The sequence below is a fragment of the Strix uralensis genome, chromosome Z (genome assembly GCF_047716275.1).
Source record: "Strix uralensis isolate ZFMK-TIS-50842 chromosome Z, bStrUra1, whole genome shotgun sequence".
NCBI classification, from domain to species: Eukaryota; Metazoa; Chordata; class Aves; order Strigiformes; family Strigidae; genus Strix; species Strix uralensis.
This window is the reverse complement of record NC_134012.1, coordinates 54,269,791-54,282,900: the sequence shown is the minus strand read 5'-3', so window position 1 is coordinate 54,282,900 and position 13,110 is coordinate 54,269,791. Positions and strand designations below refer to the sequence as shown.

Below are 13,110 nucleotides of genomic sequence, written 5' to 3'. Positions count from 1 at the left end.
TTCCTGAGCTGCTCTGGCATGGATCTGTCCTGTGTGTTGCAATTCTCCCAGCACCAAACTGCAATAGTGTGGGTTTCTTCCCACAGAGTCCCGGCCTTCTTTGGGCACAGCAGCCACCTGCTCCAGTGTGGGGTCCTCCACAGGTTGCAGGTCAGCATCTGCTCCACTGTGGACCTTCATGGGTGGCAGCGGGGGGCAACGTGTCATCTAACCATGGGATACAGCAGGGTCTCGGCACTGGCACACCTCCAACCCTTCCTCCTCCTTCCTTCCACTGACCCTGGTGTTTGGATAGATGTCCTCCTTGCAACTCCTCCTCACAACTCCCACTTCTCCTCCCAGGTTCCCCTTCTTAAAAACATTATCACAAAGGCATGGCCACCAACACTAATTGGCTTGGCCTTGGTGAGAGCTGGGTCCGACTTGGAGCCAGGGGAGCTTTGAGAAGCTTTTCAGAAGGGGCCACTGCTGTAGCCCCCTCCCCTGCTACCAAAAACCCTGCCACAGAAACCCAGCACACATATATTTTGTATGACAGATACACAGCCAACAGATGTATTTATACCGAATATGGAGAGCAGCAAAGCATTAATGAAGGAGCAGAGATGTGAAACTCTGCATGAGGGAAAGGGTCAGTTTGTTAATATGAATAGGTATGAACCAGACTGAGATTTAACTGCCTCAGGTTGTTCAAGGAGCAGGCTAATTCTCTTCTCATGAGATCACAATTGAATATGGCATAATGGAGGCAAAGTTATACAGCTGCCCATTAACTGAATCATACGCATATGGATGGGCACACATGCACATACACCATGTGTTTCTGCATTTTTAGGATGAAACACGTCTGCAGGCACAGGTGGAACCTTGATGTCATCTAGCACCAAAACAGAATCCAAGCCAATTGCTAAAGACTTTTTTTTTAATTGTGAATCTTATTTTATATATCAAGGTAATTCATTTCAGAAATATTTACTGTGTTCTATTTCACAGCTCTCTCTTGGAACACAATTACTCACTTGTGAGTAGTTTCATATGTCTGTGGTGTTGTATTTTTATTAAAAGGATGAATGAGATTTTTGAGTTACCACTGAACAGAAACTCCTCCAACACTGTTAATGATAGAGGAAGTCAGTATTTTTCCTCAACTGAATAGACATTTCACATAATAACCAGATCAAGTTTCACTCGGACATCAGCAAGATCACTGTGACACTGCAGACGTCATTAGCAAGTATGTAAATTCTCTGTTCTAAATACCATCTATTATTAACTGGCTGTATTCCCTGTCTAATCAAAACCAGACTGCTATCAAGTTCCATAGCAAAAAAAAAAAACCCAACACAGAAGAATTCCCTGTGCTCTGAAACATGAGACACTATAACAAGATATTTTATTAAGTTAACACTAGAACAGGAACATAAGCCATTTAGCTCTCTTTTCAAGAGTTTCCGTTTCAGATATCCACTTCAAAAAGCAAAAGCCCTCTCATATGTATCTTCACTCAACTCCACAAGATTCCCATGATGCAGTTTTCATGGGAGCCTCAGCAGGGTGACCAACAACTATTCATCTGAACACAGGCATGGCCAAATCCAGCACATGACACAAATCTTCGACAGACACATTTCTGACAAAAATGTGAAACAAAAGACCTTAGGGGAGACACTCATTCAGGTCTACTTTGAACTGGAGCATGTGTTCTTTTCATTCTCCAACCTGTTGGCAGCCTTTACGACGAAAGGTTTTCCTGTCTCCCAGTTCTAGCCTACCTTATCTTCTGACCCAGAACAAGACAAAAAATAGGATCACAGTTCCTACTGGAGAGGAAGCGTGAAGCCTTTTATTAGATCACATTTTTATCTTTAGCTTCCAGAGGTAACAGGAAAAAGGTAAAGAAAGAATAATTCTGGATCTGTGACTGGTTCAGGATGCAGAGAAGTGGGCAAAGGCACTTAAGTGTCATGTCTACCAACTCTTCTATACCGAGTTCAATAAAAAACATTAATACTGCATCTATACACAATCCTTGTGTCCAGTATGACCTCACAGGCATCTATCAATGAGATCTGCTCCGTAACTCAAGCAGAAACACCACAAATCTCTCTCTGAAACGACACAAGCACCTTTACAAACGAGGCCTGATCACCAGAGCATAAGCATAAAGGTTTAGACTGAAGCTACATCTCTGTATTTTGGAGGAAGAACTCCAGAGCAACATGTCTCCACATGATACAAGACTTGGCTGTCAGCTGTCCAGCATTAATTGTGTTTTTGAAAAAAAAAAAAAAAAATGAGTAGTTACATCAGACTGAATTAAAATTCTTAAAAAAAAAAGCAGACAGCAGCAATTATATTAACAACCGCTATTAAGAATGCAGAACAGTTAGAGGTGATAGGAGAGGTCTGGGAGCAGTCTTACCTTTACTCCTTACTCTGCTCCTTAAGAAAAACAAAGTTAAAAAATGAAGCTGCCATGAATCACTCGATCAGAAGCTTCTGTTTTATGGCATTTTTAGAAATAATGACTCCATATGCTGCACACAAAGTATTTTAATCAATGTACACAGGAAAAAAGAATTTTGGTTCTTCAGATAGGTTATATACGAAGAGAAGGATGGTTGGGTTTGATTATGCAGCAGTTTCTCTGAGAACTGGCATTGACAACAAATAATCCAGTATCATTAATGAGATTTCTCTGTTTAAAAGGCAATGTTAATAGAGCATTTCAAGGCATGCCCAACATTTTTGTAGGCTCCCCAGCAAGAACAGTGCACAACAAGACCTAATGGAGAACACTAACTGAGATGAAAATGAACATCTAATTGTGTCCATCTGCCCTGTTTCATCACACCTTCTATCAAGGATGGAAGTGGATCAAAGTGAAATCACTGTTGGAGGCTCACTGTTTACGAAGGGCCTGGCAGTGCTGAATTTCCCATAATGATCTTTGCAACCTACGATTTTTCTTACAGACCCACCTATGTGTTCATGGAAAAGACCAGAACAATGTAGATAATCTAACATAGAAGCTACCCTTTCACAATAGGAAGTACTAGCTTCCAACAATGGGTCTAATCAATACTAATCACAACAGTGCCTATGACTGCCACACCGTATATACGGAACCATATTCCTTCCAAAGTCTTGGAAAAAGATATTTTTATTAGAAGCAGATGTGACACACGGTGGCCAGATCCCTACTAGGGCCAGCTTGATTTTCTATTTTCTGTGTCACCAGGACAGACAGTGTGAATGCTCTGTAAGCTTCCTTCTTCAGCATGAGCCTTTCCACTGGCCACACACTGTCCTCCATGGCAACATTCACTCTCTCCTATGCTGGCCATAGCATATTTACATGCATTGTAAAATTTCACAAAACCAAATGGGCATATATAAAATTTTGTTATTTACTGAACTTCTGTAGTGTCACAGTCCATCCAGAAAAGGGCTCAGCAAACCTAAACGGCTCTTCTTGAACTAGCATAGCATAAATGGTAGCTACAAAATTACCATCAAGAGTCTTTTGCCTAGGTGGTCTATCTTTCATAAACAGCCTAAATTTAAGGTTCCCAGAGGGCTAAACCACTGAGACACCTACAGGAACGGATTTTTGTAGAGGACGTGCCTTGGTATGGTTGGTTTTTTTGGGGGGGATGTTGGGAACTGTTGTTTCATAGTAAGGTAACTAGGCTTCCCCCAACAATCCACAGAAACGGAAGGCTTCAGCCTGCCTCTACACCCTCTACCCTGCTGAGTTTCTCTGTTGCCTATCTGCAATCTGCACATTACTTCCTGTCACTCGTTCTGGAAGCTTATTAACTCCCTCACCTTATTGTGCTATTTTTCAAGGATGGAAGCAGAAGTCAGTGCCAGGTAGAAATGTAGTTAAGGAAGGGAATACTTCATTACAGCACTGAAGCTCAGTTACAAGTGATTTAGAAGAGGTAACTGTTTTCTCCTTATACATAACCTACAACCTCTTGTTCCCCCTTTTATTCAGGTGTCTCGCCTCACGGCAGTTGAATTCATTACTGTAGCAATCACCCCAGCACGAGACAGCCACATTATGCCATTTTACAAAGAGGAGGCTGGGACCCTATACAGCGGGCTGGCAAGGAGCAGTTGCCCATGTCCTCCTGGAATCTCCCACTGACCCTTGCACTATCTGGAATGAAAAAATGGATGGTTTAAATATTTGTTTGCAGCTTTCTGGCAGGAAACATAATTTCTCTGTAATTCCGGGCAGCTCAGTGATCTTCTAGATAAAGCAAGAAGTATCTTTTCAAGGAAAAGTGGAGAAACAGGAAAAGACAACTTGTCCTACCGTATTCTTATTATCTGCAGAGAAATTATTTGCTCTGTGATGACAATATTTGAAGAGACTTTTCCTGATCAGCCTTGCTGGATTCAGACAGCTACCTATGAATTTTGGTTACAGTAAGTACTATAAAAGAGGTCTGTAAAGATTGCTAGACCAAACACAAGATCTGTCTGGCATAACAGTTAACCCAAGTCTAAAAAGGTTAGCTGGGAAAGAAATATATGGATTTGGCAGCCGCTATGTATAGAGCATGAAGATCATTAGTCTCAGCAGTGTATCATTAGATAAGCACATAGTTTCTAACCACATGATGACAACATGCATAGAGATAGTGGTAAGAAGACAATACTCTGATACTACATTTATGCATCACCTGTCAAATACCAGTAACAAATCCTGCTGCCCAAAGCTTATCTGTAGTATTATGTTGCCTAACAAGCATTTCTCACAGACTGTATATAACTGGTAAAGACAGCACATTTGGGAGTATTTCAGGTTAGCCAGTGAGTCACTTTGGTGCAAATAAAAGGCTGTTTGGATTAATGGTGTGCATTTACACATGGCACAATTATTTTTAAAAAGCTGCTTTTGTAACTTAAGCATATATACACAGTGAACAAAGAATGACAGGAAAAAAAAAGAAAAATAGGAGCAATTAAAAAGCATCATCATGAACAAATGGAGGTTGTCCAGTTTGGAAACCTCTCTTCTGTCACACCTCAATTTCAGTGTTTCACTTCGCAAGCCTATCCTTCTTTTCAGATCACACATTACAAATTTTGTTATAAAAATAGGGAAGAACTACCAGGGAAGAATTAAAAAATGTGACAGTTAATACGTGTTAATATCTTCATCCACTGAAAGTACAGAACGTGAATAACAAAGGCACATACCTATGCCTTGTTACTTTCACAAAAAAACAGTAGAAGTTTGGCTGCTGTAAAGGAGTTAACCTGCACCAAAGCTGAAATAAAACTACCTAATAAATAATCTCTCCTTTCCTCTCTGCATTTTGTATTTCTCTCAAGTGTCTAGGAAAAAAAGTTAGTGAGTTACGAATACGCACAGGTCAACCAGTTAATTGTCTTTTAACATATCAAGTGATAACAGTTATTAGGAAACATCTGTTACGGCAGCATAAGATGTCAGACAAACAATCCATAAAAATCCCATTCTTTCTTGTCCCAGATCTACGTAATCTGCCTGTAAGCATTTTCAACTTCTTTCAGTAGCATATTTTCCCCAGTATCTGCAATGTATTTTTGCTCAAAAAAAAAAAAAAACAACCCAAAAAATCTGTAACTTTCTATACCTTTCAGCATCTTAAGTCCCAGCCTCCTCATTTCTTTAAGTTACACTCAGTAACTGGACATTACCTTATGCTGTAACTGTAGGGTGACAGAATATGCCACTTAATGTTAGCGGTATCTTACCATACAGTAACTCAGCACACTGCCTACATACAGACAGATTTAATTGTACTAGGCCAAATATGATCTGTGGAAACCAGAAAACACTATATTGACTTCAACAGAAGCAAGTGTGTGTGAAAGCAAAGGATGCTGACATGGAATATGAATTTCTCGTTATTACACCTCTGCCATTTCTCCTTAATGTACCACACTATTTTCAACAAAACAACATCTGTTCCACTAGCTACCCCTGCGGTGGGGCTGACAGCTTCTGAGGCAGGTTCAGTGCCACCACAAAAAAAATACACCCCACTTTCAAGTCAGAAAAATAAATATCCTCTAAGTACTATGCAAGGGTTAATTCCTTTTTGGTCCAAGGCCACATCAGGATGTAATGGTCAGGGAACACCACTTGGAAAGTATTTTCTGTCCCAGAACTTTTGGTTTGCTTGGGAAGAACTCCACATTATGACAAACCTTTGGCACACCACTATTTTGGGTTCATATAATAACAGCACCCATCTTCCACGCAGTGTTATCTCTGTGGTTGTACAACCCACGGAAATATACTGCAAACTTTGCAAAGATATAACTATTGCTAAACATGCCATAGAAGCCTGTTTTCTAAATCAGTATGAATGTACTTAATTCTTTCTGTATAAAGTTCCTGAATCACTGGCAGATAAATACAATCTTCTCAGATCTGATCTTGAAATAATTTAGAAAAACCAATCCAACAAAAAACTCCCAAACACTTCTACAGCTTCAATCCTTCAGAAGCACCTATCGCCAGGGACACCTTTATGGTAGCAGCAGAGCATATCAAGATATAAAGTCCATGCCTAAAATGAACAACATTTTAAGCATACCTACAGGAAGTACAGATTACAATACATACATAAATCTTTCTCCCCTGAGCTTTGGAAAACACCAAAAGATTCCCTGAGCCACTAGAACTCTGCTAGGATTTTTTTTAAATAGAGGTCAGCATGACCTCTCTTGGTTGCATATTGTTTCCTGGAAGTACATGAGGGGAATGAAACTCCACCACAACCACACATACCTATTTACGAAATTTTCTAAAAACAAACCTTCAGCGATCCAACCTTTAGAGTTCACTTCTAACTGAATCAAAACCAAGATTCTGTTCTTGTTCTTCAGTTGAACAATCCCCCCTGTAGCTTCACATTAATCAAACCAAAGTTACTTGGTTTCCAGGGTTAACTCACAGTCAAATGAACACAATGGTTTCTCATAAGGATCCAGCTACCAGTTCAATGGGATTGGCAAATTAAATTCCAACTTGGTTCCCAGCTAGCAAATGCTTGAACAATTTTCTAGTTTAAAGACGAAGCACTTCAACCTTTTAGCCTACAGCAGTGTTTTCACCCTCCTGCTGCCCAGGCTAGTATCGCTGAACACTGTAGCTTGCAGCGTAACAGACTTCCTAGTTTTCCCCTGCGTGACACTTACCTTCTACTGAACAGCAAAAACTGACAGCTAAGAAAAGGAGAGTCATAGGGAGTGAGACTCTTCCATTTATCACACTGTTTAAGACTGACCTCACTTCTGTAACTGCAGTTGATTCAGCACTGAAAGATTAAATACCTGGGGACAAAACAGGGTCAATTTGTTAGTTGGTGCATGTTCAATGTCTCCGACATCAAGCTTTCTATACACTGTCTTGGACTCCTAGTCCTGTTCTCAAGAGAAAAATCAGATACAGATCTTGCATACCTGAAGAACTTCATTAGGTTCACTGGCATAATTCTGCATGGGGGATCAGGACCCAAGGCTTGGAGTCAGAAGGCTCTAGAGAAGGTTGGGGAATTAAGTCTCATTTGTAATGTTAAGTCACTGATGTGACTACACCTTATAGGATAAAGGACACTTAGAAGACACTTTGATTCCCAGTACCCTCTAACAAGCAAGTTATTTGTGGCAACAGATTTCACTGCAATACATACTTCTCGAATACACCTGCTTAGAGACCAGGGATACAACAGCTGGAGGGAAAAAAAAAAAAAACCCACAGACCTTCTCAGAGTTTGTTTCCAGGGAAAGAGCTAGTTGCTGGTACCTTGTTCTCCTTTCTCCTGGAGGCTGTTTAAGATTAAATCTTCGTGAAGAAAAGTTCTTTGGGGAGGGGAACCATCCCAGATGAGCATCCTTGGAACTGTCAAGTCCCATGTGAATTGGGAGCCTTGTATGGAACCAGACAGCTGCTTGATTCCAGTAAGATTTTCACCTGATGGTCGTTATCATGGCATACAAGCACCTAAACAACTTTGAACCTCCACAAAAAGCCAAAAACCAATGCAGGAAATGAAGCCTTTAATCCCTGATGTTTACAGTCACCATCAGAAGCTGGGAAGGCCAGCGGCCTCGGAGGAATGCAGGGAGTCCTCCATTGTTACAAGACCAGCAATGATTGCTATTCAGCTGGAACAGGAAGCCCTCTGACTTCCCTACCTTTCATCAGTTAGCCTAAGCAGCCTTCACGGCTCCCTGTTCCTCACAAAGAACATGAAGTATTTTAAACTCTTCATCTGCTCAGTTTCTACCGTACTTCTCAGGTTAAAAAGCAGAAGGAGGCCAGGTATGGGTATGGCCATGCTGGGCAAAAAGCATGGTGGGGAACCATGCCAAGGCAGGCAAGCGCCCACCATCCTGCTGGAGTGGCCTGTCCCATCCATATCTGGGACATAAGTCTGACTGAACTCCCACTTTACTGCATCTTGCCTGTATCAAAGTTTGTGAACTTTCAAACTTTCAAAGTTTTCTTGGCACCCAGAGGAGAGGATCACAGCTTCCCTCTGGAGTCCATGCACATTACTGTAAGTGATAAAGCACAGCTGCTGGATTTCTGTGCCACAGCAAAGAAGGATTACCAGGCTGTTGCATGAAATTACTAGAAGCAGTATTTATACGTCTTGCTCCTAAAACTACGACTTCGGAGTTTAACGCTGTGCTCAGGGCCCTCTCTTGAAGATCGGCTGAGTGGAAATGTTCGTGCTTAATGTAAGCCTGGACGTGGAGACCCCTCGGCGACTTTTCCCTACAAATTTCAAAGCCAACGCCCAGGACAACGAAGCCCCCACCGCGCCGCCAAGCCCCACGCCCGCCGCTCCGGGGGGGCTCCCCCCGCCGCCGCCGCCGCCTCACAGGGCCCAGCCGCTGCCGTGACTCCGCCGAGTAACTCTCTGCGGCCGCCTCTCCCCCGTGGGGCAGGCCGGGCAGGAGCCTCGTCCCCCCGCTGGGCTGCGCAGGGTCCGGTGGGCCGACGGCCGCCCCTCCCGGTCCGGGCAGTACTCACAGCCGCAGGGCGCCCCTGTTTTCCCGCCTACCGGCGGCCCGCACAGCCTTCGGCTCCTCCGCATCGCCCCGCTGCTCGGTCGTGAGCACCATCGGCACCCCCGAGCACGACACAGCCCGCCGCCGCCGCACGGCACTCAACCGGCGGGCCGGCACGGGCCGCCCCGCTGCCCCGCCCCGGGGCGGGCGCCGCCGCCGCCGCCGCCGCCGCCGTCCTGGGCCGGCTGGAGCCGGCGCGCGGGCCCGCGGCGGGGAGGTGCTGAAAACGGGTTCTGCCCGTCTGCGCGGGTGGCGGGCTGTCGCCCCGGGCCGCGGCGGGGAGCTCGGCCCCGGCTGCCGCCGCGAGGTGACAAACGCGGCAGTGGGAGCCCGCGCTCCCCGCGTGGCCGATCCATTACGCGCCTTAAATTATTCAGTCAGGACGTTGTCGCGTGAGACGCTGCCTCCCGCTGGCTCGGACAAAAGGTGTCCTTAATGTTTTATACGGGGGGACAGGAGATGCGGTTTCACACACAGACACGATCTGAGGAGGGAAGGTGGTGGTGGCCGTGGCCGCATGGAAAGAAAGCTTGCAGGCCGGCAGTAACTCACAGAAAACGGCTTTCCACAGGTTTCTGTCAGCGCTTTTCCCCGGTGTCTCTTTTGAAGTGGGAGATAGTCCAAATACCGATGCCGGCCTCCAGACAGCTGTACTAACAGGAACTTCTATGGTGATTAGCCGATTCTTCCATCTGGCTGCCTCGGGTGGCTTTTGTTTCCTTTCTCTTCAGCAGCACCCCAGGCTGCTTTGTCTGCCCGGAAAATGACCCAATGTTGTGCAGAAACCAGAGTGAGCATGGCCTTCCTCTGGCTCGCGCTGGTGGGGCTGCTGGGAAAGTTGCATGCCCTCAGGTTAAACGGCAGCATTTGGCACAAGTCATCTCGTATGGCAGACATAGACTATCAACATGCACATGAAAAACGTTTTCATTACGTGGTTAGTATGTGTGTTCACTTTGAACAAAGCAAAGATGTAGCGCTGTAACGATACATTCCAAGGAAGGCCAACCTTGGGATGAAAGTTCAAAGTAACATCTCTAGAAACAGGTCTATTTTCATGGTTTAATGTGTTAGAATATATTAACAGAATTAATAATATAATATATTAAGTTTTCTTCCTAACTACCAGACTGTTCACAGAAGGTAAGGGGAGAACAGGACAGTGGTCTCTAGGAGCAGACATCGAGGTAGGAGATAGATACTAATGTACATTTCAGATTAAAACATGTGCAAAGCAAATCAATCACCTTCCAGTGGCATTGTTAGGATTGCTTGATACTTACACAGTAGTATGAAGGTGCAAGAACTAAGTATTAGGTATTGTTCAATATATTCAGGAAATAAGTAAAAAGAGGTGTTAATGGTGATAAGGCTCAGAACTGCCATACCTGCCTGGGGACACAGATCCTGCAGAATGATTGCTGTATGGTTTTAGCTGGAGCAGGTGGGTTTAATTAGCTCTAGTCCAAGAAATTTTAAAGACTGTGTGCTAAAGCCGCATAGACAGGAAGACATTTAAAATAGCTGTGTTTCTGGGAGACACCATTAACTAATGTTTATGTGTTATTTAACGTGAAAATCAAGGCACATCTCAAAAAGAAATGAGATGTAATTTACAAGAAAGATTATTCAGACATGTTAGGTCCTGCACCTGTGAAACTTTGATTGCTGCCTTCTGCTTCCCTGTGGAGAACCTAAGCAGGTTTGGCACTGCATTGCAGAGCCTCTCCCACCCTTTTATGCCAGATGCAACCTGTGGCTATATAGTGGCATCCTATTTATCCAAGGAATAATAGAATAGGCCACATTTCAGCTGCCTGGGCTGCAAGTAGAGCTGAAGCTGAAAGAGGGAAGGAAAGGTCGGCATGCTGTGGTCTGTTTGGACCCAGGACTCTGCTGGGTTACAGCAACCTGCGTGAGGTTTTGGGTTCCCTGGGAATTGTTCTCATGTCAGTGTGCACTACCAAGCCATGCACAGTATGTCTGGAATCAGTAGAAAAAGTGACTGCCTACCCTTCATCTTAGTTTTGGAGGCCGTTCATTGCAACTAGAAAGGTATCAGTTGCTATTTTAGTCCTAATTTTGAGGCAACTGTCGTGTAGCTCTACCCACTCCAGCAGAACAGTTCTGTTTTACAGTAAGCAAGAATCTGGCTTTTCGCTATTTGAACAAATAAAATCAGCTGCCTTTTGGGTGCTTAGATTTTTCAGTCACTGGCAGATTTCGCTACAGGACTTAAATGCTACCTCTGACTGTTTTGTTCACTTATCTCCAGAGATTCCTGCCTCTACCACAGTAGTGAAAGAACTGGAAAGGAGCTGCTTGGTCCCTGGAGCTCAGTCTCTGTTTTAGTTTCATCTGGCTCCATTCTCAAAGTATGCAAAGCTCTCTGTTTTAATTTGTCAAGTTATTTACTGTAGAAGAAACTTTTATTCAAATAAATTGATGCCTGCAGCCTAGAACTAAAATGAATCCTTACTAAATACTTTGTTCCATATCATGATAGCTTAACTCTTGTCAGAGACTTGGTTTTGCAAATTATCAATACATTCCTTCTTAGTGCATTTTATTATTATCCGGTAATGACAGTGAAGGTAATTAGCAATGACTATAGCTTGTGTTTTTTGGAGGATCTGAGAAAGAAACTGTGACCAAGCTTTGTCAAACTGTGCATGGTGCAGCAGCTTCAGAGTGAGAGGACATGCATCAAAGTGATAAAAGTCCTGAATGCCAGGATTCTCAGTAATCTGTAATGAGAAGTGCCTTATATTAACCAAATGTGCAGCTGCTCATGTGGGTGGAATATACTTGAAAACCTTATGCTTTTATTTTGATATGCTGTGGCAAGTCTTACATATGTAAAAAAAAGCACAAAGGACCTTCTACTGTACAGTCATGATTGCTTATGTATACAAATACAGGAAAACAAGTATGAGAAGACCAGGCTGTCACCAACAGAGACCCATTGTTGTGTGAAAATGTGTTTTCTGTAATTGGTGAAGACTGGGGAGAGAAAGAGAACTTAGTACGCTATAAAATTACTGATTACTGTTTAATGCTTGAAATACTGGTGATGCCATGTAGGCAAAAATTGACATGTGTCTGCTCTGAAGAGACTGCATTAAGCCTCAGAGAGGCCTGAGGGTTTTCAAGCATCAGGACCTTCAACATTACATGTAACACAGCAAAGGATGAAAAAATAGAGATGAAATAATAGGAAAAACTTTAATTGTAAAAAGGATTATATGTGTCTTCAGTTTTCTATATGATACTCTGCGTTGGTAGGATTCTGTGGAAGCTACTCAAATGCCTTTGAAGCCATTAGGACTCTGTTAAGTCCTTAGTACTCTGTTGAAATATGATAGGAAAGCAGTCTTATGTTAGATATCATAGAAATAAGAGCTGTGATAGTATGAAACACAAATAGACTTTTGGAAAGATGTTGAAACGGTGATCTCTAGAATATACACAAGTCAGCCAGAAGCCAAAGTGAAATATCTTACAGCTTGGGAGGTGCAGACTAGAAAAGACAAACAAACTGCACTAAAAGAGTAGTGCAGCATTGGAAGAAGTTGCCCAGAGAGGCTGTAAACTCTGATTTTGGAGGTTACAAGACCCAGCTAGACAAAGCCATACCTGATCTCATCTGGTGTCGGTGATACTCCTGCCTCAAGCAGGAATGTTCAGAAACATCCGCAAGTCACTCAGCATACTTGAAATATGGTCAAAATAAATGGAATAAACCAAGGTCCTAAATAGTCTGTAGAAGATAAGTGGGGCCAGAACACAGTGAGTGGTGCAATTTTGTGAGGAGTGAAAAGCAGTTTTGGCCAATTGATCCCTGTTCCTTGCCTGGATTAAGAGTGTAGTGATTGATTTGTTTTTAAAAGTGTAAGATTGCTTTATACAGTCCTATGATTGGTTTCTTCTGAGCAGTTTGCCAGAAGTCATATCTGCCTATCCGTTCGTGGTTTTTGTCTAAAGGAGCCTGGATTACTGTATTGGTTGAACTCCCCTTTG

General features: G+C 43.2%; 1 protein-coding gene across 3 annotated transcripts in view; it reads right to left on the bottom strand.

Annotated features, from left to right (window-relative positions):
- GRAMD2B (GRAM domain containing 2B) overlaps positions 1 to 9,128 on the bottom strand; it is a 34,165-nt gene extending 25,037 nt beyond the window's left edge. For all 3 annotated transcript variants that reach the window (XM_074855252.1, XM_074855253.1, XM_074855251.1), the window contains exon 1: positions 9,053 to 9,128. The gene's annotated coding sequence lies outside the window, so the exon portion shown is untranslated. The remainder of the gene's footprint in view (positions 1 to 9,052) is intronic.
- Between the last annotated feature and the right edge of the window lie 3,982 nt (positions 9,129 to 13,110).